This window comes from Lethenteron reissneri, chromosome 61 (genome assembly GCF_015708825.2).
Source record: "Lethenteron reissneri isolate LAM-NWPU_2019-01 chromosome 61, ASM1570882v1, whole genome shotgun sequence".
NCBI classification, from domain to species: Eukaryota; Metazoa; Chordata; class Hyperoartia; order Petromyzontiformes; family Petromyzontidae; genus Lethenteron; species Lethenteron reissneri.
The window spans coordinates 5,931,103-5,956,189 of NC_083839.1; the positions used below are offsets into that span (position 1 = coordinate 5,931,103).

Genomic DNA, 25,087 nt, shown 5'->3' on the forward strand with positions numbered 1-25,087 from the left:
TCCGGGCGAGTGTCCGGGCGAGTGTCCGGGCGAGTGTCCGGGCGAGTGTCCGGGCGAGTGTCCGGGCGAGTGTCCGGGCGAGTGTCCGTGCGAGTGTCCGGGCGAGTGTCCGGGCGAGTGTCCGGGCGAGTGTCCGGGCGAGTGTCCGGGCGAGTGTCCGGGCGAGTGTCCGGGCGAGTGTCCGGGCGAGTGTCCGGGCGAGTGTCCGGGCGAGTGTCCGGGCGAGGGTCCGGGCGAGTGTCCGGGCGAGTGTCCGGGCGAGTGTCAGGGCGAGGTGTCCGGGCGAGTGTCCGGGCGAGTGTCCGGGCGAGTGTCCGGCGAGTGTCCGGGCGAGTGTCCGGGCGAGTGTCAGGGCGAGTGTCCGGGCGAGTGTCCGGGCGAGTGTCCGGGCGAGTGTCCGGGGCGAAGTGTCCGGGCGAGTGTCCGGGCGAGTGTCCGGGCGAGTGTCCGGGCGAGTGTCCGGGCGAGTGTCCGGGCGAGTGTCCGGGCGAGTGTCCGGGCGAGTGTCCGGGCGAGTGTCCGGGCGAGTGTCCGGGCGAGTGTCCGGGCGAGTGTCCGGGCGAGTGTCCGGGCGAGGCGAGTGTCCGGGCGAGTGTCCGGGCGAGTGTCCGGGCGAGTGTCCGGGCGAGTGTCCGGGCGAGTGTCCGGGCGAGTGTCCGGGCGAGTGTCCGGGCGAGTGTCCGGGCGAGTGTCCGGGCGAGTGTCCGGGCGAGTGTCCGGGCGAGTGTCCGGGCGAGTGTGCGAGTGTCCGGCGAGTGTCCGGGCGAGTGTCCGGGCGAGTGTCCGGGCGAGTGTCCGGGCGAGTGTCCGGGCGAGTGTCCGGCGAGTGTCCGGGCGAGTGTCCGGGCGAGTGTCCGGGCGAGTGTCCGGGCGAGTGTCCGGGCGAGTGTCCGGGCGAGTGTCCGGGCGAGTGTCCGGGCGAGTGTCCGGGCGAGTGTCCGGGCGAGTGTCCGGGCGAGTGTCCGGGCGAGTGTCCGGGCGAGTGTCCGGGCGAGTGTCCGGCGAGTGTCCGGGCGAGTGTCCGGGCGAGTGTCCGGGCGAGTGTCGGGCGAGTGTCCGGGCGAGTGTCCGGGCGAGTGTCCGGGCGAGTGTCCGGGCGAGTGTCCGGGCGAGTGTCCGGGCGAGTGTCCGGGCGAGTGTCCGGGCGAGTGTCCGGGCGAGTGTCCGGGCGAGTGTCCGGGCGAGTGTCCGGGCGAGTGTCCGGGCGAGTGTCCGGGCGAGTGTCCGGGCGAGTGTCCGGGCGAGTGTCCGGGCGAGTGTCCGGGCGAGTGTCCGGGCGAGTGTCCGGGCGAGTGTCCGGGCGAGTGTCCGGGCGAGTGTCCGGGCGAGTGTCCGGGCGAGTGTCCGGGCGAGTGTCCGGGCGAGTGTCCGGGCGAGTGTCCGGGCGAGTGTCCGGGCGAGTGTCCGGGCGAGTGTCCGGGCGAGTGTCCGGGCGAGTGTCCGGGCGAGTGTCCGGGCGAGTGTCCGGGCGAGTGTCCGGGCGAGTGTCCGGGCGAGTGTCCGGGCGAGTGTCCGGGCGAGTGTCCGGGCGAGTGTCCGGGCGAGTGTCCGGGCGAGTGTCCGGGCGAGTGTCCGGGCGAGTGTCCGGGCGAGTGTCCGGGCGAGTGTCCGGGCGAGTGTCCGGGCGAGTGTCCGGGCGAGTGTCCGGGCGCGAGTGTCCGGGCGAGTGTCGGGCGGCGAGTGTCCGGCGAGTGTCCGGGCGAGTGTCCGGGCGAGTGTCCGGGCGAGTGTCCGGGCGAGTGTCGGGCGAGTGTCCGGGCGAGTGTCCGGGCGAGTGTCCGGGCGAGTGTCCGGGCGAGTGTCCGGGCGAGTGTCCGGGCGAGTGTCCGGGCGAGTGTCCGGGCGAGTGTCCGGGCGAGTGTCCGGCGAGTGTCCGGAGTGTCCGGGCGAGTGTCCGGCGAGTGTCCGGGCGAGTGTCCGGGCGAGTGTCCGGCGAGTGTCCGGGCGAGTGTCCGGGCGAGTGTCCGGGCGAGTGTCCGGGCGAGTGTCCGGGCGAGTGTCCGGGCGAGTGTCAGGCGGGTGTCGGGCGAAGTGTCCGGGAGAGATGTCAGGGCGAGTGTCCGGGAGAGTGTCAGGGGCGAGTGTCCGGGCGAGTGTCCGGCGACGTGTCCGGTGCGAGTGTCCGGGCGAGTGCCGGGCGAGTTCGGGGCGAGTGTCCGGAGCGAGGTCCGGGCGAGTGTCGGGCGAGTGTACGGGCGAGTGTACGGGCGATAAGTGTCCGGCGAGTGTCAGGCGAAGGTCCGGGAGTGTCGGGCGAGTGTCAGGTGCGATGTCCGGGCGAGTGTCCGGGCGAGTGTCCGGGCTCAGTGTCAGGGCGAGTGTCAGGGCGATTGTCCGGTGCGAGTGTCGGGCGAGTGTCAGGGCGAGTGTCAGGGCGGTGTCAGGGCGAGTGTCAGGGCGAGTGTCAGGGCCCAGTGTCAGGGCCGAGTGTCAGGGCGAGTGTCAGGGCGCGTTGTCATGGGCGGTGCAGGGCGAGTGTCAGGCGAGTGTCAGGGCGAGTGTCAGGGCGAGTGTCAGGGCGAGTGTCAGGGCGAGTGTCAGGGCGAGTGTCAGGGCGAGTGTCAGGGCGAGTGTCAGGGCGAGTGTCAGGGCGAGTGTCAGGGCGAGTGTCAGGGCGAGTGTCAGGGCGAGTGTCCGGGAGAGTGTCCGGGCGAGTGTCTGTCTGGGTGAGTGTCTGTCTGGGTGAGTGTCCGGGTGAGTGCGGGCAGGTTCTGTAGTTAAACGCTTCGCGCTATTCGCCACACAAGGAGACCATCACATCGTGGTAAATACTCTGCCACGCCGCGTCACGAGCGGCACCGTCACCCCCCCCCCCCCCCCATCATGGACCCACGTGGAGATTGCTGAGACAATAACTGGCGATCGGCGTTCCCACGTGCGTCTGGTTACGCATTTATTAGATTCGAGGTGATGTCGTTTTAGTGAAATCGGCACACGGATTTATACGAGAGGAATCCTATGAGCTGTAAAGCTCTTTTTCACAAATATCCAGTCGTGGAAATGGAAGCGCGGTTCAGTGTGTTTGCGATATCATCAGCATCCACATCACCCAATCAGCATCCACCATCACCCAATCAGCATCCACATCACCCAATCAGCATCCACATCACCCAATCAGCATCCACCATCACCCAATCAGCATCCACATCACCCAATCAGCATCCACATCACCCAATCAGCATCCACATCACCCAATCAGCATCCACATCACCCAATCTGCATCCACATCACCCAATCAGCATCCACATCACCCAATCAGCATCCACATCACCCAATCAGTATCCACATCACCCAATCAGCATCCACATCACCAATCAGTATCCACATCACCCAATCAGCATCCACATCACCCAATCAGCATCCACATCACCAAATCAGCATCCACACCATCATCCAATCAGCATCCACATCACCCAATCAGCATCCACCATCACCCAATCAGCATCCACATCACCCAATCAGCATCCACCATCACCCAATCAGCATCCACCATCACCCAATCAGCATCCACATCACCCAATCAGCATCCACATCACCCAATCAGCATCCACCATCACCCAATCAGCATCCACATCACCCAATCAGCATCCACATCACCCAATCAGCATCCACATCACCCAATCAGCATCCACATCACCCAATCAGCATCCACCATCACCCAATCAGCATCCACATCACCCAATCAGCATCCACATCACCCAATCAGCATCCACATCAACCCAATCAGCATCCACATCACCCAATCAGCATCCACATCACCCAATCAGCATCCACATCACCCAATCAGCATCCACATCACCCAATCAGCATCCACATCACCCAATCAGCATCCACATCACCCAATCAGCATCCACATCACCCAATCAGCATCCACATCACCCAATCAGCATCCACATCACCCAATCAGCATCCACATCACCCAATCAGCATCCACATCACCCAATCAGCATCCACACCATCACCAATCAGCATCCACATCACCCAATCAGCATCCACAGCACTCCAATCAGCATCCACATCACCCAATCGGCATCCACATCACCCAATCAGCATCCACATCACCCAATCAGCATCCACATCACCCATCGGCATCCACATCACCAATCAGCATCCACATCACCCAATCAGCATCCACATCACCCAATCAGCATCCACATCACTCCAATCAGCATCCACATCACCTCAATCAGCATCCACATCACCCAATCGCATCCACATCACCCAATCAGCATCCACATCACCCAATCAGCATCCCACATCACCCAATCAGCATCCACATCACCCAATCGCATCGACCATCACCCAATCAGCATCCACATCACCCAATCAGCATCCACATCACCCAATCAGCATCCACATCACCATCAGCATCCACACCATCACCAATCAGCATCCACATCACTCAATCAGTATCCACATCACCCAATCAGTATCCACATCACCCAATCAGCATCCACATCACCCAATCAGCATCCACATCACCCAATCAGCATCCACATCACCCAATCAGCATTCACCAAATGTGGAACCGCAATTTTAAAAACTAAAATCACACACGCTCGCCACATCGCACGCATCTCCCGAACATGCGTGGGAGAATGAATGATTTTGGAGAATAAAAATAAGATGTGGAAGTTTGCGTGTTTGCGATATCATTTCATTCTGTCACCGTTTTGTAAGCTCGATCAAGCGCCGTGAGTGGAGGCGTTCAATGTAAACTTAACATTCGATTAGATATCACAACACTCTTTTCATCATCGATATTATCGACTTTCGTCGTGGCTGCAGGAATTCATATTCTTTGGGTATTTCGGTAAAGTCTCGTAGAAAATGTAAAAATAACAAAAAACGACGACGACATTTCGATCGCAGCACGAGTCGTCGTCGTTTTTTGTTATTTCCTTTGAACCTTTCTACGTGACTTTACTGAAAAACCCAAATAATATCGACATTATTAATATCATCCTCGAGACCCATCCGTGTGAAATGAGGAGAGAGAAAAAAAACCCCGCACAGAACACGGACGCCACTTTGCCCTCTGCGGAGCGGGGTGCCATATTACCTGCGGACATTAACAAACAAACAAGCACAATGACGTCTCTGTCCTGGTGACGTCATCCATTGTATTATGACGTCAGCCATTGCATTATGACGCAACCCCGGGGAGCCACGCGGACTCCGTTGACCCTTCGAGGCAAGGCCCCACACGTGACGAGACGCCAGTCGTTGGCAGCGTGCGTGGCATTGCACGGCTCACTCGGAATCACAGAATGTTTATTTATAGTGGAGGAGGAATCCGATGAGCTATAAAGCTCTTTTATTAACAGATGTCCCAGTAGGGGCACAGGGTCAGGACGTTACAACAAACAATACAAAAAACGCGTTGTGCAAAGTATAGGAAAGGTAAACAAATCACTTTAAAAATATAAAACACAACTAAACTAGGTTTTATCCTGCCAGGTAAAGCCCAGTGAATGTATTCACTCGTTTTTTAATCCTTTATATTAAGTTCGCTTGCTTGCGTGCTTGCGTGCTTGCTTACGACCGTGCAAATTTTTCGGTCGTTTTTAACCCACTTCCCGTGATTCAATTGAGCTGACATTTTGCACACAGACTCGTTGTGCGAGACAATTAATGTTCGTGAAAATTTTTTCCCAAAATTTTACACTGTTTAGGGAAAACAAATTAAATATTTAATTACCAATTGCTTAATACTGGCAGACAATCATCTGACCCATAGGTGGCAGCCATCTCAAGCCAGAGGACGAGAGGACTCTAGCCGCCACGCATATAAAGGATTTAGATTGAAAAACTTTGTTTTTACGGGTTATACTTATTTGGAAGCGACCTGGCCACAAATGAGAGCTCAAGTGGCTTATCGAGTGGAAATTCACAACAGCCAAATCATCTAAAAACGCGTGTGATGTTGATTCCAAATGTGGGGGGGGACGGACGGGCGGCGTCGCAGCTGATCGCACGGGGCGGGGGGGCGGGGGGGGGCGGGGGGGGCGGGGGGGGGCGGGGGGGGCGCGGGGGGGGCGCGGGGGGGCGCGGGGGGGCGGGGGGGGCCCGGGGGCTGCGGGCGGTGAGCGGCTCGCGTCGCGCACAGCAGACTCTGGGGTGGAGCACACCCCACAGCCGCCCGCCTCCACCACCCTCGTCGCCTTTCCCTCGCGCTCCCTCGCTGGAAGGAATTTTGTGACGGACACAGGGACGATGGTGGAGGGGGCACATTTGACCGTGGGCTCGTTCGTACGGGACGACTCATCCCTCCATTCGTTCTTTCGCTTGTTCGTCGAGTCAATTGTGTAACCGTCCGCGTGTGTGCGTGCGGTAGGGGGAGCGGTGACGCGGTGGTTCGCGCGCTGCGTTATTCGTCTTCTCCGTGTGGCTGCTGCTGCTGCTGATGTTGTTGTTCCAGGCATGTATGTTGGAACTTCTTTCGCACCGTACGTAGCCAACCGTGATAATCGAGGTGGTTCACGAGCCGGATGATTGTGCAGTGAGGAGTGGGGGAGTGGTGAATCATCGCTGCTGCTGCTGCTGCTGCGATGATGGTGGTGGTGGTGGTGACTCCTCGGTGTTTGTGATGATGGTGGTGGTGGTGATGACTCCTCGGTGTTTGTGATGATGGTGGTGGTGGTGGTGACTCCTCGGTGTTTGTGATGATGGTGGTGGTGGTGATGACTCCTCGGTGTTTGTGATGATGGTGGTGGTGGTGGTGACTCCTCGGTGTTTGTGATGATGGTGGTGGTGGTGATGACTCCTCGGTGTTTGTGATGATGGTGGTGGTGGTGGTGACTCCTCGGTGTTTGTGATGATGGTGGTGGTGGTGATGACTCCTCGGTGTTTGTGATGATGGTGGTGGTGGTGGTGACTCCTCGGTGTTTGTGATGATGGTGGTGGTGGTGATGACTCCTCGGTGTTTGTGATGATGGTGGTGGTGGTGGTGACTCCTCGGTGTTTGTGATGATGGTGGTGGTGGTGATGACTCCTCGGTGTTTGTGATGATGGTGGTGGTGGTGGTGACTCCTCGGTGTTTGTGATGATGGTGGTGGTGGTGATGACTCCTCGGTGTTTGTGATGATGGTGGTGGTGGTGGTGACTCCTCGGTGTTTGTGATGATGGTGGTGGTGGTGATGACTCCTCGGTGTTTGTGATGATGGTGGTGGTGATGACTCCTCGGTGTTTGTGATGATGGTGGTGGTGGTGGTGACTCCTCGGTGTTTGTGATGATGGTGGTGGTGGTGGTGACTCCTCGGTGTTTGTGATGATGGTGGTGGTGGTGATGACTCCTCGGTGTTTGTGATGATGGTGGTGGTGGTGGTGACTCCTCGGTGTTTGTGATGATGGTGGCGGTGATGACTCCTCGGTGTTTGTGATGATGGTGGCGGTGATGACTCCTCGGTGTTTGTGATGATGGTGGCGGTGATGACTCCTCGGTGTTTGTGAATGGGGCACGGAGTCCGCGTTACGCGTCCCGTGGTGCCGCTCTGGGTGGTCACCACCGTCTCCTCCGCACGCTGCCCCGAGAGTTTTTAATTCCCCATCTGTGAATCATTATCATCGACTATCATCGTCATCATCATCATCAGCTGCTGCTGCCATGGTCCGTGTGTGGATCATGAGCTTCGGGGGTAGTGGTCCATGACCTTCAGGGCGGGCGATGGAAGCCACGGGTCTTCTGCATCGAGGTGGTTTCTCACGAGGATGAGTTCGTGACCTCTCGTGAACCCCATTCGGCTACCCAAGCGTCATCATCACGGGGGTTGAGCCGTGCTCGGAGCCCGGCGACCCCAGTTCGATCCCCAGTCTCTCCGAGCACACGCATGCACACGTCCGCTACATATCGATTCCATATTGAGTGACTGATTGGTGACGCAGTGGCCGCAAATGAGACCATGCCTCATGGTGTCCGTCTCGACGTGTCGCGTCCCATCTCTTGGTGACGTCAATACTGTCATTCACCGACTTTAAATCAACGTATCGATATTCATCCAGAAGTGGATGCATCGTCACGCCCTCTCCATAATCATCTGCAGCAGCCAGAGTCAATCCACTGCTGGATGACGGCCTCTCCCCAAGGCGAACCCCACCTGGCACATCGTGACCCTGCGTACGATGCAGCAACAAAATCCACCCAGGACCGAGCGGAACGGACCAATTTGACCGCTCCGTCTCCTCTATCGACACCTCTCGGATGCGATCCCGTCCCTCGGGCTACCTATTAAGCTATTTAAACTACTTTAAACTATTTTTTTTATTTTACCAGGTAAGGCCCACTGAGCTATATAGCTATTTTTCAGAAGCGACCTGGCCACAGATGATCGCTCAACAAAGTGGCTTCTCGTGTGGAATATATCGCAGCCAAAAGACTCTAAAATGCGTGAAGTCGATTTAAAATGTGGAGGGAAAACCCGGAGGACCCGGAGAAAAAGCCACGTGACCACGCAGAGAAAGAGACACGCAAACTCCTAATATGCAGCAGCAGCAGCAGCCGGCGTCAAGGGTCGGGATCGACCCCACGAACCTGCTGTATACCAGGAGAGGTCGTCAACATCTCCTAGCCACTGTGGCGCCCACCCTCTCCTCCCTGGCTACCGCCATCTCTGCCCGAGGAAGTGCTGCTGCTGTCATTTCCATCACGGGCGCACGTCACGCGACCCCGCTCTAATCACTAAATGGTTCATTGAACAAATTAATTATCAGATTTCCCCATCGAAAGTAAATAAGCGAATGGTCGCGCGTACGTACGCAAATGACCCTCAGGTGACTCTCGGCGACTCTCTGTTAGCCCCTTGCTCTCTCTCGACACACGGCGGCGTGGACACGGGGCCGGCCCGCACCGCCCGCCCGGTCTGTGTCTGTCTGTCTGTCGTATTTGGCAGGGGGTGGGTTAAACAAACACAGCGGTAGAGGCGCAGCCCCTGCAATTGCCGACTCGCGCCACTTGCTGGCGGATGGTGCCTCCACTTCGAGCGCGAGGGTCGGCAACGGAAATAACGAGAAGACTTTTTTTTTTCGAATACCGTGAGAAAAAAAGGTACAAAATTTCAAGAGCGATGAATACGAGACGGTGGCGGCGGCGGCGGCCCTTGGTGAATAGCGAGTCGCGCAGCAGCAGTCCTTGAAGAGCCACACGCGGCTCCCGACTCGCAGGTTGCCGGCCGCTGGCTTAGAGAGAGCCCGAGGCAGCCACCCCTTAGACGGGAACTTGGTCCGCTCTTCCACACTCGCCAGGCAGCCCGCACACCCCGATTAGCACGGTTGGCTATGTCTTCTTCTTCTTGTTCGTTCATCAAAGTTGATGATGACCATGGCACGTTTGTCATTTTGTTGGGTTTTGATGAGTGCGCAGATGGCTGAAGAGGCCAATCCGAGCCCGGAATTCCCCGTGGCACACTGGACAGGTCAGGGAGGATGTAGAGCTCTAAGGTGCAGCCACACGTCCTTCCTTGGTAGATTTGCGCTGCTGCCTCTTCAAGATGGCACAGGAGCGTCTCCTACTCTCACAGAGGACTGCACCGTCCTGTACTTTTCTTCTCTCGGCAGGTCGGTCCTGTGCTAGGGATTCCCAGCTTTTCAAGTCTAATCCAAAGCTCTATGTACGGTGCGAAAGACGTTCAACTTGAAGTACATCCATCTTCGTCGAGGTGGGAGTACCAACACTTCCCGCTGACCTGTCCATCGACACAAGTCTACGGTATCGTGGGCCCAGTTAACGTGTCCTGCCTGCACCGTTGCTGCTCTGTGGGCCGTGGCAGCGCGGACTGGGGGATGACAGGGATTTATTTCATAAATCCGCACTGTTGTTTTCACTGCCGCGACGGGAGATACAATCTCTGGGTAGGCAAAGTCCAGCGTGTGAACCGTCACGCCATGTCGGTTTAAAATAAAAACGTGTCCTCTTCCCACCGGTGTGTTCCACAATTTTGGGACATTTCAGTCTCTCGATCCCCGCCGCTCTTCCACGTGGCCTGGAACTCGCTCCTTTCCCCAGCAGCGGTCCGTGCTGTCGACTCCCTGTCCCAACACCCCCAAGTGGCAGCTGTCCCTGTGCGGCACAGGGTGACTCGGCTCGCAGCAGACTTCCAAGGGGAGGCAACGATTGCTGCGCCGTGTGTGTGTGTTTGTGTGTGTGTGATAGTGTGATAATGTGTATATGTGTTGGTGTGTATGTGTGTTTGTGATAGTGTGTGATAATGTGTACATGAGTTTGTGTGTATGTGTGTTTGTGATAGTGTGTGTTTGTGTGTGTGATAGTGTATTTGTTGTGTTAATGTGTGTGATAGTGTGTATGTGTGATAGTATGTATGTGTGATAGTGTGCGTTGGTGTGCGTTTGTGTGTGTGTGGGGAGCGGCAGTGTAGTAGTTATCGCGCTGCGCTATGGACCGGACTTTTCTCCGGGTCTTCCCTCCACATTTAGAATCAATGTGCGTTTATAATATTTGGCTACTCCTATCAATTCCCACTTGATTAGCCACTTCGTTGAGCTATCATTTGTGACATAACAATTGCGTAGTTTTTTTTGCTTAGTTTATATTTGACTCGTAACCGCAACGGTTTTTGTGTTGAATTCCCATTCAGAGAGTTCGACTTTGCCAATCATCCTCATCGGGTCGATACAATTGGTACCGGTTTTGTGAGAGATTAATGTTGGTCACCTGATGTACAGAGTGGGTTTTCCCTAGATTTGAAGCTTTCGTGACTGCAATGATTCATATTCTTAGTTTTTTTCGGTAAAGTCACGTCGGTAAAAACATTTAAATTAATAAAAGTAAAATAAAATAAAATTTTTATTATTTTATTTTATTTTACTTTTATTAATTTTAATGTTTTTACCTACGTGACTTTACCGAAAAAACCTAAGAATATGGGTTTTCCCTATTGTCTCAGATATTTATATATTCATATATATTTCCAGGTACACGGACAACAGCAGTAGCCAGCATGGTGAAGTATTGTGAAGCAGCCCGTATGAGCGATGTGGTGTTAGGAGGCCTTCGTCCGACAGTAGACTAATAAAGACTGCAAATTACTGTTGTCATGAATCAAATATCTCCACAATACTCACTCGATGGGACAGTGTGGAGAAGAGGAAGATCAGCTGGAAGGATCTGTGGGCCATGGAAGCGAGGCGGTTGAGCTTTTCCATCAGAGCAACATATGACGTCCTTCAAACACCAGTTAATCTTCACCAATGGTATGGTGAAGATCCGGACTGTGCCCTCTGTTCCATGCAAGCCAACCTCAGGCACATTCTTACAGGGTGTAAAACAAGCCTCACCCAAGGACGCTACACTTGGCGTCACAACCAAGTCCTTAAAAACCTTGCGTCCGCCCTGGAGGACAAGCGAGCTGCCACCAACTCCCTACCACCCCCAGCAGCATCACACCCCTTACGGACGACCTTTGTCCGCGAAGGGGCTAAACCACCGAAGAGCGGCTCTACACCAATAGAGCGAGACCAGCTGCGCTTGGCCCGCGACTGGAAAATGCTAGCTGACATTGGCCGGCAACTTGTGTTTCCTCCGGAGATCGCAACCACCACCCTAAGACCTGACATGGTGCTCTGGTCCCGTTCGCTCAAGAAGGTCTTCATCATTGAGCTCACAGTACCCTGGGAGGACTCAGTAGATGAGGCTTATGAGCGAAAACATCTGCGCTATGCCGATCTAGCTGCCGAAGCACGGCATCATGGCTGGAACACAGAAGTCCGACCAGTGGAGGTGGGCTGCAGAGGTTTTGTGGCAACATCTACAACCAGACTGCTTAGAGACCTGGGAATTAAGGGCCAGAGCCAGCGTTCGGCAATCAAAGCTGTATCGGAGGCGGCAGAAGGCAGCAGTCAGTGGCTCTGGATGAAAAGGAAAGACCCCAGCTGGGCCCCAAAGTGAGAGGGCCAGGAGGTATGCAGTCAACAATGCTTGACTCAGGGAGGAGGACGCCCCTGCCATGCATAGTCCCATGGGATGTTGGCTACCAACAACAAGGCAACTCCTATGACTAATTGGGAATGGGACGCAAGCGTAGGATTGATCACCCTGTCGCTGGCCGCCTTTGGGGAGGGTGTATAGTATGAAAGGCCGAAACACCCTAGGAACCAAAGGGTCACTACTGACGATGCGCTCCCCAAATTTCACCAGGCTCACTGTTCATGAACTCTTGGAAGTGCTTGCACAAAGGATAGTAACATCTCATCCTGTGTTCTTTGGAACCTATAATTATGTGAGTATCTACGTCAATCTCTAGCGCTCTGTGTAAATCCATGCACATCTGTGGATCCTCATGTAAGTCCCTGGGCCTCTATGCAAGTTAAATGGGTCTGGGTCTCTGCACAAGTATCCGAGTCTCTTGTGTAAGACTATGCAAGACGCTTGATCCATATGTAAATCTGTGGGTCTCTGTTAATCTATAAGTCTCTATTTAAGTCTATGTAAATCTATGGGTCTCTATATAAGTCTATACTTGAATCGAGTTTGGGCTTGTGCAACATTGCCAACGCATGATAATTGGTTTTTTACCCTTCTATCTGGCAACAAAACTGACACCTTTTTCCCATAGTTCCCATAGTGTAATTGCCAACGCAGTTTCACCAAATAATTAGTTTAACGATGCGAGTCTATGGGTCCGTATGCAAATCTGGGCCTCTATGTAAGCGTATGCAAGCCTATGGGTCTCTACGTAAGTCTATGGCAAGTCTATTTTGAGTGTAAGGACACATGTACGTGTACGACTTGGATCACGGCGGATGACGATGCTAAAACCGCTAGCATCAGGCAAATGACCGAGTCGCTCAGATAACATTACACGCTCGGCCATCTGATCCAGATCGCTGGGAAGCGTTGAGTGAGTAGAAGCAGAAGTTTGGGGCAACTTGAGCCGGATTTTTGGGCAAGCATCTCCACAACGTTGTATCAGCCAGACGCTCACTTTGAATTCCAGACGAGTCCCCACCACCTCGACCACCTTCACATGTGACTCGTGTCCCCGCGAGCATGACGGACCGGCGTGGTGAAGTATGGTTAAAGAACCTCCTCTCATAACTGCTCACCACTGCACCACCGCTCACCACACAGGGTAGACTTTAGCAGGCTGTTGGGGCAAGTGCTGTTAGCGAGCAGCACTTATGAAGGCCGTCACAGCACACGAGGGGGTGGGTAGCCAGCACCAAGTACATCCGACTGTGTCTCCCGAGTGGTAATGTTTACTTTACTTACTACACATCGCACCAGGTAAGTCATTTGAGGCTGAGTCGACCTAGGGGAGCCTCAGGATCGGTTCAGAAAATCGTAACTGGTATCAGTGGCCATGAGCGGGAATCGAACTTGGGTCGCCGGGTTAGTAGCCCAGCGTAGCGCTGACCACCGCACCACCACTCTCCATGACAATCCCACACACAAACGCACATGTAGGACAAAGATCCCCGTGTAGCCTGCATTGACTGCTGGGTCAGCAAAAATCTATCTAGGCAGCAATGGCGCAGGACGGGGTGTGGTGTGCCCAGAACCAAGCCCGCCTGCCCGCCCGCCTTTGTCTTCCCAGGGCTGATATTTCACATGCCACATCAGGTTTTTATTGAAGGCTGAGTCGACCTCGAGGAGATGCAAGACCGGTTCTGTAACTACTTGACACGAACATTGCAGAGGCTGGGAATCAAATTCAGGTTGCCAGGTTCTTTCGGGCAGTGCGCTAACCACAGTGCCACCGCTCCTCTCACACACATGCCACGAAAAAAACACCCCGTAATAGCCTCCACAGGCTTTTGGGCTAAGTGCTGTTAGCAAGCACCTATTAAGGCCTCCAAATCTCACGGGGGTGCACACGCACAGAGAACCCATATCAAAACCCAAAGCTGTACACTCTGTTGGGGCAAGTGCTGTCGGGGCAAGTGCTGCTGGGGCAAGTGCTGGTGGCGAGCACCGATTCAGGCTGGTACACAACGAAGCCCTTACTCTATGGCCAGAATACTGCAGCATCATCATCTTCACAGGCCCTGCCTAACATCAACCACAAGCGAAGAGGGCGTGGGATGCGTGTGTGTGCCTGCTGGGTTTTTCTCCAGGAATTTTGGTTTCCAATCCCCACATGAAGCCAAACTCACATTCATGGAATTATAAAATAAACTATAAACTACCGTATTTTTATTTTACCAGTTAATGCCTATTGAGCTATATGGCTCTTTTTCAGGAGCGACCTGCCCATGAATGGTAGATCAACGAAGTGGCTCATCATGTGGAAATTGATAGCAGAAAATACTCTAAACTCGTGATGTTGATTCTAAATGTGGAGGGAAAATCCGGAGGACCCGGAGAAAAGTGCACGCGACCACGGGGAGAGAGAGACACGCAAACTCAAAAAATACAGCAGGCATCAGGATAGGGATTGAACCCACGACCTCCTGCATACCAGGCGAGGTGGTTAACATCTCCTAACCACCATCAGTGACCAAACATGCTCAGTGTAACGGGCCTCTGGTGGCAAGAAAACACGTGTGCCGAGATTCAGCGAGGCTTCCGTCCCATGTAAATATCTTTTTGGCATTAATAATAAGAAAACACAATGCAGTATAAAAAAAGCCAAAGTATATCATTGTCAAAATGCTGCTTGGTTTACAACAGCCCTCATTTGATTGGCTGAGAAACCAAATCCATCCCCGTCAACCCATACAGTTTACCCGTATTCTTGCACAGGGAAATTTGAAAAATCATATGTTTGTGTTTCTCTCTTGTGATGGGACTTTGCAGGATGCACGTTGGGATTTGTAAGGGCACGGGGTGACCAATAAGGTTTTAATTGGTCTGTAATAAGGTAGGGCACTGATTAGGGGTTGACGGTATCCAAATGAATCGGCACGTTTGCCCACGTGACGTGACAACTTGATTTGATTGGCTCACTCGTTGGGTGGTGGAGGGATCTAATTAAAAATAAAATGCGTTACATCATACACTACACGAGGACTCGATACTTAATTATGAATCGTACAAACAATAGTGGTCGTGTATGCCTAGGTACAAAACCATATAAAGTGTTAAAGAGAAAATACGAAATTGTCTGTTGCTGCTGCGATGGCAGAGATGCACAAACAACAAAAACTCAGAACCTGACCGAATGTATTAAGTTTGATTAAGATTGGCTTTAGTAGCAACTATGACCGAGGGTCAAGAATAATGTATAATAATTGTCAGGCGATGATGATCACACTCATTAGGACGGTGTATGCACCATCTTCCTCTTCAAAGCTTTCATAACCATAGATATTGGCCCATAATGATCTAACAACGTGGCTGACACGTGACCTCTGAGGTCTGAACTTAAGTTTGGCGCCCCCCCCCTCCTCCCACCACCAAAGGCCCGAAACGTGCAGCGGCCAGCAACAAGGAGCACTAACACAATCGTAATAGATGACAGTTGTTTTATATATATATGGAGATGAATATGAACGTTGTATGAAAGACGATGGTGGAGGGAGAAGGGAGACAGAAGCAGCAGCAGGAAACGTGGTGTGTGGTGGTTGAACTCAGGCTGTGGATGTGTGTAGTGGTTGAACGCAGGGTGGTGGTAGTGGTGGTGGTTGTGGTTGAACACAGTGTGGTGGTGGTGGTGGTTGACCGCAATGTGGTGGTAGTGGTGGTGGTTGAACGCAGTGTGGTGGTGGTGGTTGACCGCAATTTGCTGGTAGTGGTGGTGGTAGTGGTGGTGGTGGTTGACCGCAGTGTGGTAGTGGTGGTGGTTGTGGTGGTAGTGGTGGTGGTGGTTGTGGTGGTAGTAGTGGTAGTGGTGGTGGTAGTAGTGGTGGTGGTGGTAGTAGTGGTGGTGGTGGTTGACCGCAGTGTGGTAGTGGTGGTGGTTGTGGTGGTGGCCCAGTTCCCTCGGCAGGGGTGCAGGAAGCGGTGAGTGAAGTTCACGGGAACGGTGATCGCCATGCTCGTAGCAGTCGTAGCAGCGATACGGGAGTGACAAGCAGGCGACTTCGAGGCTTGAGCACAGAAAATAAAAGATACTGACGCTGTGGATTTCACACCCCTCCCCTCCACATGTATAGCAGCCCTCGAATCACAAGTTCAATGTAATCGTGTGCGAGTTGCAACAACCGATCACTCGCCTAATCGCCAATATTACAACGCAGATTGTGATGTCGTGAATGAGTGTCAGCCCCAGGATGCAACGCCTCCGAGAGGACATCCACGGAGGAGATGGAGCGATGGAATCAGCTCCTGTAGGGACAGACGGTCGTGGTCTTGAAGGGAGGAGAGGCGTTCATCCAGCAGTAGCACAGCTGATGACGAGGCACCTTGGTTAATGTTCTCGCGTGCAGCAGCACAAGAAGGTTAAGTAATCCTCAGAGTGTGTTTAGTTTTAAAAGTGCGTTGTACTTAATCTGATTTCAGGCTGGATTACTTTCATTACCGATTTATTTTGGTCACAGTAGCGTGTGTATAGTGGGCGAGAAGTCTCTATACCCCTTTTCTTCTGCGAGTCGATTGCAGCCGTGAAGACAAGGGGTATAGGGACTTCTCGTCCACCGTGGTGCCTGCTGTTGTCTTTGCCTTATAACTGAAGCCGCTGCTCCTGCTGACTGAAGGTAGTCGGTGTGAGGGCTGTATTCCTTCTAGAATAAATTAAAATATATATTTAAATTAAACTCCGGTACTGTAATCATGAAGGTAATCACGCGGTAAGTGTGCTAACTAATTAGCTGATGGTGTCGAAAAAAAACTGAAGGTAAAAATGACTTCGGCTGCTTGCGGCTATCGTTCAATGGTAAGGCTGTGGTAATCCGATAGTAGCAGCATTAGCAGCAGCATGAGTAACGCGTTACTCCATCAGAGCTGTTTCTGGGAGACTTCGAGGCAGAGAGACAAAGACGGAGGGGGGCGATGTGACGACATTCGCCATCTCTGCGCGTCGCTTTGTAATCCGGTATTGATTTTCGCAGCGGAGAGAGTCTGCGGTTTTGCCTGTGATTGAAGCAAACCGACTTTGTAATTTATTAATGTATGAGGTAATTCATCGTTGAGTAAAGCACAGCCGTCCATACATCATCATCGTCGTGATGAATATCGCCTTCATCAGTATCTTCACCGCCAGCACTATCCTATACACGATGACCCTGATCAGCACCGCTCTATAGCCATCACTCATCATGATGACGATGATGATGCTCGTGACTTTGTCACCATGACTTATCAGCTGCCTTACTATGATGATGATGATGATGCTCGTGACTTTGTTACCATGACTTGTCAGCTGCCTTACTATGATGATGATGCTCGTGACTTTGTCACCATGACTTATCAGCTGCCTTACTATGATGACGATGATGATGCTCGTGACTTTGTCACCATGACTTATCAGCTGCCTTACTATGATGATGATGATGCTGCTCGTGACTTTGTCACCATGACTTATCAGCTGCCTTACTATGATGATGATGATGCTCGTGACTTTGTCACCATGACTTGTCAGCTGCCTTACTATGATGATGATGATGATGCTCGTGACTTTGTCACCATGACTTGTCAGCTGCCTTACTATGATGATGATGATGATGCTCGTGACTTTGTCACCATGACTTGTCAGCTGCCTTACTATGATGATGATGATGATGCTCGTGACTTTGTCACCATGACTTGTCAGCTGCCTTACTATGATGATGATGATGATGCTCGTGACTTTGTCACCATGACTTATCAGCTTCCTTACTATAATGATGATGCTCGTGACTTTGTCACCATGACTTATCAGCTGCCTTACTATGATGATTATGATCACCACGAACATTTCCACACTCATAATCAGAGTCGTCATCAGCTTCAATATCAGCCCCAATGTTCATGGCCATAAATGAGAATGATAACCATCATTACCTTCACCACCATGATCTTAATCATCACCATCACTTTCACCTCGGTGAATATTATATTTACCATCACTAAAGCGCCATTACCACGACCAACGCCTTCATCGTTAGCTTTTTCATCAACACCGCTACCTTCAATCGCCATTCATGGTCAATCACCTTCTTCACGATGATGATGAGGAAGGCAGTGATAATCATCATCGCAAGCGCCACCATCATATCTACCACCACATTCCCCACAACCGTGATCACCACCACCATCACAACTACCATCATCATTCTACCACCACCACAACCTTCATCACAACTACCAAAACCACTTGCTCCAACATCATCACCGCCACCATCAGAACCACCACCACCTTAATTTCTACCACCACAATCATCACCACCACGACGACCTTCATCGCCAAAATCCGTATCACCATCTTCACCACCGTAATCAAAACAACCACCAGAACCACCACCACCACCACCTTCATCACCACCACCACCACCTCATACTCGCCACCACCTTATTCATCCCTACCACTACCACCATCCAGTCCCATCCCCGCCATCAATACCATCACCGATACCATCACCGATACCATCACCGATACCATCACCGATACCACGACTACCACCGCTATTGAGACCAACACCAAAATCACCACCAGCATTCCCCATCACTATGGACATCAGTCCTACCACCACCTTCACCATCAAATATCCCCCGTGTAGCCTTAACGGACTGTAGGGGCAAGCGCTGTGAGCGAGTAGCAGCGATGAGGGCCGTCAGGGCACACGGGGGGTGGGTGGCCAGCACCCACGCCCGGCCGCCTTTGTCTCCCCATGTGGCGATGCTTACACATCGCACCAGGCACTCATTTAAGACTGAGTCGACTTAGGGGAGGCCCAGGACCGGTTGAGATAATCGTCACCGATGTTGGCCGTGAGCGGGAATCGAATGCGGGTTGCCGGGTTCGTAGCGCAGCGTAGCGCTAACCGCTGCGCCACCGCTCCCCCCCCCACCTTCACCATCACAACCTTTACCATCACAACCTTCACCACCACGCCCGCCTCACGCCACCACTCGGCTCCTCGGCCTTAAACAGCAGCAACGAGAGCGACGGGGGATGATGCCGTAGAGCCCCGTTTGCTGACTCGACAAGAAACGCGTGATACGAAGCGCTACCATCAACTCCCATCCGCATACCCCCTCGCTCCCTCTCCACTTCCCCTTTAAAAGGAAGGGAGAGGAAAAAAAAAACCCCTCCGCTCTACCCTCCAAAAGAAGGCGGAGTGTGGGAGAAGGTGGTGGAGCTGCGGCAACCAATGGAGCCTCCCGAAGCGAGATGAATAATAGATGACAGTCCGCGCTCGCCACGACCCGACACAGTATTGGCGTAAAAAGACGCATGGACAGAGAATCAGTTGTAAGCGGGCCGCCGCTACTGCATTGCGAGTTCTCACACACACACACAGATCTCCCTCGCCACGGACTCATCATCTTGCCTTTGCCCTGCCAGCAGCATTCGTCGTGAGCAAGCAACCATTACGTCGAGGGATAATCAAAAAAACTGCATTGTCATCAGCAGCAGAATAAAAATCGTGATGACGAGAAGCGGTGGGAGCGGGATTAGCTATCGCATTCTCCGGTTCGTATTTTTCTGTGCCCCACCCCCAGCAGAAAATTGTTTTAATCTTTCCATCATCAGCAGCATGATGATCATCGTCAGCTTCATCGTATGCAGGAGCATCATCATCAGGCGTATCCCTTTTCTCAGATTCATAATTGCATTTCCCGAGGAATAATTACATCAGCTATATTGTCATCAGCAGCAGTGTCATCAGCGGCATCATCAGCAGCAGGATTGTAATCAGCAGCAGGAGTATTCATCATTAAGCAGCACGCGATGGAAACATCCTGGAGCAGGCCAGTCCGGTCGTACGAAACCAGTGCGGGATACGAATGAGAATAGAATGCATTGCATCATTCGTGGATTGAGCATCACGTACACACGTGTGTGTGTGTGTGTACAGACACGTACACACACGTACATGTACTGTTCTGTACACACGTACATGTACTGTTCTGTACACACGTACATGTACGTGTGTACAGAACATGAGTGTACATGTCTGCACATGTGTGTACACACACGTACTAATACAAGATTACTCCCTTAACCCACACACACGTGTACGCACACATGTACACAGATGTGCACACACGTGCGCCGTACTGGCCTTGATAGGTACTCGCTAACAGAACGTATCCATATACACACGTACACACACACGTGTACAGACACACACCTACATGTACACACACGTACATATACACACGTACATACACACACCTACATGTACACACACGTACAAATACACATGTACATATACACACGTACATACACACACGTGTACAGACACACACCTACATGTACACACACGTACATATACACATGTACATATACACATGTACATACACACACGTGCGCACGGACCGTAAACGCTTACCGGTATTTGCGTGAGAGCGCGAAGGCAGCAGTGCTGATGATGATGGCTTTAGCGTAAAAAAAACCACACCCTTACAAAAAACCTTCCTAAGAATGCTGCTCCTGTGCAAAAACAACCCGCTCTTATATACCGGTATAGTGCAGCGTTACAATACAGCCCGGATACTACTCGCAACAATACCACTACGACCGCTGCTATCCCATATATTGTAATCCTATGTAGAAGGGGGGTGGGTGGGTTATGGAAACCTCACTCACTGCGTGATTGCTCGTGGACTGCCGCTCCCAGCAGCCAACCCCCCCGGCTTTGCTGTGAATGCAAACGGAGCTCCCCGCCCGACCGCCCGACCGCCCGCCCGCTCCAGCCAGCCAAGCTTGGAGGTGCTTCTTGGGTTGATCTGCTTGCTGCTGGTGGTGGGTGGGTGGTGGTGGTGGGTGGTGGTGCAGGGTAGTGGCTGGATGCTCATTTGCAGGGAGGCGGCAGCGCCTTCACCGCACGTGTCTCTCCGTTGGTGTTCGCTCCAAACCAATAGAGCCGCTCCATTGGCTTAGAATGCGGCAGGCGGTGCGGACTGGGGTTGGGGGGGAGATGGGTGGGGGGCGAGCCGTTGATGTCGGCGGAGGAGGAGTGTGTGTGTGTGTTGCCTAGTGTCTGGTGGAGGAGGGGTGTGTGTGTGTGTTGGGTAGTGTCTGGTGGGGGAGGTGTGTGTGTGTTGCCTAGTGTCTGGTGGAGGAGGAGGAGGTGTGTGTGTGTTGCCTAGTGTCTGGTGGAGGAGGAGGAGGTGTGTGTGTGTTGCCTAGTGTCTGGTGGAGGAGGAGGAGGGGTGTGTGTGTTGCCTAGTGTCTGGTGGAGGAGGAGGAGGTGTGTGTGTGTGTTGCCTAGTGTCTGGTGGAGGTGGAGGAGGTGTGTGTGTGTGTTGCCTAGTGTCTGGTGGAGGAGGAGGTGTGTGTGTGTTGCCTAGTGTCTGGTGGAGGTGGAGGAGGTGTGTGTGTGTGTTGCCTAGTGTCTGGTGGGGGAGGAGGAGGTATGTGTGTGTTGCCTAGTGTCTGGTGGAGGAGGAGGAGGTGTGTGTGTTGCCTAGTGTCTGGTGGAGGAGGAGGAGGTGTGTGTGTGTTGCCTAGTGTCTGGTGGGGGAGGAGGAGGTGGGTGTGTGTTGCCTAGTGTCTGGGGGAGGAGGAGGAGGTGTGTGTGTGTTGCCTAGTGTCTGGTGGGGGAGGAGGAGGTGGGTGTGTGTTGCCTAGTGTCTGGTGGAGGAGGAGGAGGTGTGTGTGTGTTGCCTAGTGTCTGGTGGGGGAGGAGGAGGTGGGTGTGTGTTGCCTAGTGTCTGGGGGAGGAGGAGGAGGTGGGTGTGTGTTGCCTAGTGTCTGGGGGAGGAGGAGGAGGTGTGTGTGTGTTGCCTAGTGTCTGGTGGGGGAGGAGGAGGTGGGTGTGTGTTGCCTAGTGTCTGGTGGGGGAGGAGGAGGTGTGTGTGTGTTGCCTAGTGTCTGGTGGGGGAGGAGGAGGGGTGTGTGTGTTGCCTAGTGTCTGGTGGGGGAGGAGGAGGTGTGTGCGTGTGTTGCCTAGTGTCTGGTGGAGGAGGAGGAGGTGGGTGTGTGTTGCCTAGTGTCTGGTGGGGGAGGAGGAGGGGTGTGTGTGTTGCCTAGTGTCTGGGGGAGGAGGAGGAGGTGGGTGTGTGTTGCCTAGTGTCTGGGGGAGGAGGAGGAGGTGTGTGTGTGTTGCCTAGTGTCTGGTGGGGGAGGAGGAGGTGGGTGTGTGTTGCCTAGTGTCTGGGGGAGGAGGAGGAGGTGTGTGTGTGTTGCCTAGTGTCTGGGGGAGGAGGAGGAGGTGTGTGTGTGTTGCCTAGTGTCTGGTGGAGGAGGAGGAGGTGTGTGTGTGTTGCCTAGTGTCTGGTGGGGGAGGAGGAGGTGTGTGTGTGTTGCCTAGTGTCTGGTGGGGGAGGAGGAGGTGTGTGTGTGTGTTGCCTAGTGTCTGGTGGAGGAGGAGGAGGGGTGTGTGTGTTGCCTAGTGTCTGGTGGAGGAGGAGGAGGTGTGTGTGTGTGTTGCCTAGTGTCTGGTGGAGGAGGAGGAGGTGTGTGTGTGTTGCCTAGTGTCTGGTGGAGGAGGAGGTGTGTGTGTGTTGCCTAGTGTCTGGTGGAGGAGGAGGAGGGTGTGTGTGTTGCCTAGTGTCTGGTGGAGGAGGAGGTGTGTGTGTGTTGCCTAGTGTCTGGTGGAGGAGGAGGAGGTGTGTGTGTGTTGCCTAGTGTCTGGTGGAGGAGGAGGAGGTGTGTGTGTGTTTGCCTAGTGTCTGGTGGAGGAGGAGGAGGTGTGTGTGTGTTGCCTAGTGTCTGGTGGAGGAGGAGGAGGAGGAGGTGTGTGTGTGTTGCCTAGTGTCTGGTGGAGGAGGAGGTGTGTGTGTGTTGGCCTAGTGTCTGGAGGAGGAGGTGTGTGTGTGTTGCCTAGTGTCTGGTGGAGGAGGAGGAGGTGTGTGTGTGTTGCCTAGTGTCTGGTGGAGGAGGAGGAGGGGGTGTGTGTGTTGCCTAGTGTCTGGTGGATGGAGGAGGTGTGTGTGTGTGTTGCCTAGTGTCTGGTGGAGGAGGAGGAGGGGTGTGTGTGTTGCCTAGTGTCTGGTGGAGGAGGAGGAGGGGTGTGTGTGTGTGTGTTGCCTAGTGTCTGGTGGAGGAGGAGGTGTGTGTGTTGCCTAGTGTCTGGTGGAGGAGGAGGAGGGGTGTGTGTGTGTGTGTTGCCTAGTGTCTGGTGGAGGAGGAGGTGTGTGTGTGTTGCCTAGTGTCTGGTGGAGAGGAGGAGGGTGTGTGTGTGTGTTGCCTAGTGTCTGGTGGAGGAGGAGGAGTATGTGTGTGTTGCCTAGTGTCTGGTGGAGGAGGAGGAGGGTGTGTGTGTGTTGCCTAGTGTCTGGTGGAGGAGGAGGAGGTGTGTGTGTGTTGCCTAGTGTCTGGTGGGGGAGGAGGAGGTGTGTGTGTGTTGCCTAGTGTCTGGTGGAGGAGGTGGAGGTGTGTGTGTGTTGCCTAGTGTCTGGTGGGGAGGAGGAGGTGTGTGTGTGTTGCCTAGTGTCTGGTGGAGGAGGAGGTGTGTGTGTGTTGCCTAGTGTCTGGGTGGGGGAGGAGGAGGTGTGTGTGTGTTGCCTAGTGTCTGGTGGAGGAGGAGGAGGTGTGTGTGTGTTGCCTAGTGTCTGGTGGGGGAGGAGGAGGTGTGTGTGTGTTGCCTAGTGTCTGGTGGAGGAGGTGGAGGTGTGTGTGTGTTGCCTAGTGTCTGGTGGGGGGGAGGAGGAGGTGTGTGTGTGTTGCCTAGTGTCTGGTGGAGGAGGTGGAGGTGTGTGTGTGTTGCCTAGTGTCTGGTGGGGGAGGAGGAGGTGTGTGTGTGTTGCCTAGTGTCTGGTGGAGGAGGTGGAGGTGTGTGTGTGTTGCCTAGTGTCTGGTGGGGGAGGAGGAGGTGTGTGTGTGTTGCCTAGTGTCTGGTGGAGGAGGGGAGGTGTGTGTGTGTTGCCTAGTGTCTGGTGGAGGAGGTGGAGGTGTGTGTGTGTTGCCTAGTGTCTGGTGGAGGAGGAGGAGGGTGTGTGTGTGTTGCCTAGTGTCTGGGGGAGGAGGAGGAGGTGTGTGTGTGTTGCCTAGTGTCTGGTGGAGGAGGAGGAGGTGTGTGTGTGTTGCCTAGTGTCTGGTGGAGGAGGAGGTGTGTGTGTGTTGCCTAGAGTCTGGTGGTGGAGGAGGAGGGGTGTGTGTGTTGCCTAGTGTCTGGTGGAGGAGGAGGAGGAGGGTGTGTGTGTGTTGGGTGGTGTCTGGTGTAGGAGGAGGAGGGTGTGTGTGTGTGTTGTTTGTGTGTGTGTGTTGGGTGGTGTCTGGTGTAGGAGGAGGAGGGTGTGTGTGTGTGTTGTTTGTGTGTGTGTGTGTTGTTTGTGTGTGTGTGTGTTGGGTGGTGTCTGGTGGAGGTGGACGGGTGTGTCTCGGTAGTGTCTCAGGTCGCACATGAACCACTACACCCTAAGGTGGCACAGCAATCAGTACCACCCAACTCGATATCAGGACCCATCAGTTCACACGGCTCATACGAGTGAATTTCTCGATAACCCCACTCATTTCAACATCATCCACTGTTATTTGCCACGTAGAGAAGTGGGCGATTCAAGCTGTTCCACCGCGGGGTGGTTACAGCAATACCCCGGTTTACGTCGGGGATGCGTTCCTGAAAGGCGCGACAACGAAGATGTAAACAACGCAACTGAAAGCGACGTGCATGGTCGTCGTGGGTGGGTGGAGGCGAAGGCTGAGAGGTGACGATAACGAGAAAGAACGGACGATGCTGTCAGCGACGTAAGTGTGGGTTGAGGCGACGTTAATCAGGTCGCGGTGTTGCTACCGTGACGACGTATTTGTGAAGCGACGTGAAATGTGGAGCCGTAGATCAAGGTCTGACTGTCTATGCCTGTATCTGTACAACTCGGGGTGTTGCTGAACCTTCAAAGGGAGCATCTGGTCGGCGCTCACGGACTAATACTGAGAATCTTCTGTAGAGCCCCACACCGACACTCGATTCAACGAGCGAACAAGAGGTGGGATGATCCCCTAAATGTCTTTTATGTTAAACTTCTTTCGCACCGTACGTAGCCAACCGTGCTTATCGGAGGTGCGGGGGAAGGACAACAAACTAAACACAAAAAATTATTTCTAAAGAAATGAGTTTTCAATCCTTGAGTGGATCAAGAAGACAAAACCAGAGAGAGAGAGAGATG

The 25,087-nt window shown here is 53.8% G+C and overlaps 1 protein-coding gene across 1 annotated transcript in view; it reads right to left on the bottom strand.

Annotated features, from left to right (window-relative positions):
• The window catches only part of LOC133358318 (sodium channel protein type 1 subunit alpha-like), a 112,484-nt gene extending 91,703 nt beyond the window's left edge, over positions 1-20,781 (bottom strand). Inside the window, 1 exon segment of the mRNA XM_061576577.1 lies at positions 20,368-20,781. The gene's annotated coding sequence lies outside the window, so the exon portion shown is untranslated.
• Between the last annotated feature and the right edge of the window lie 4,306 nt (positions 20,782-25,087).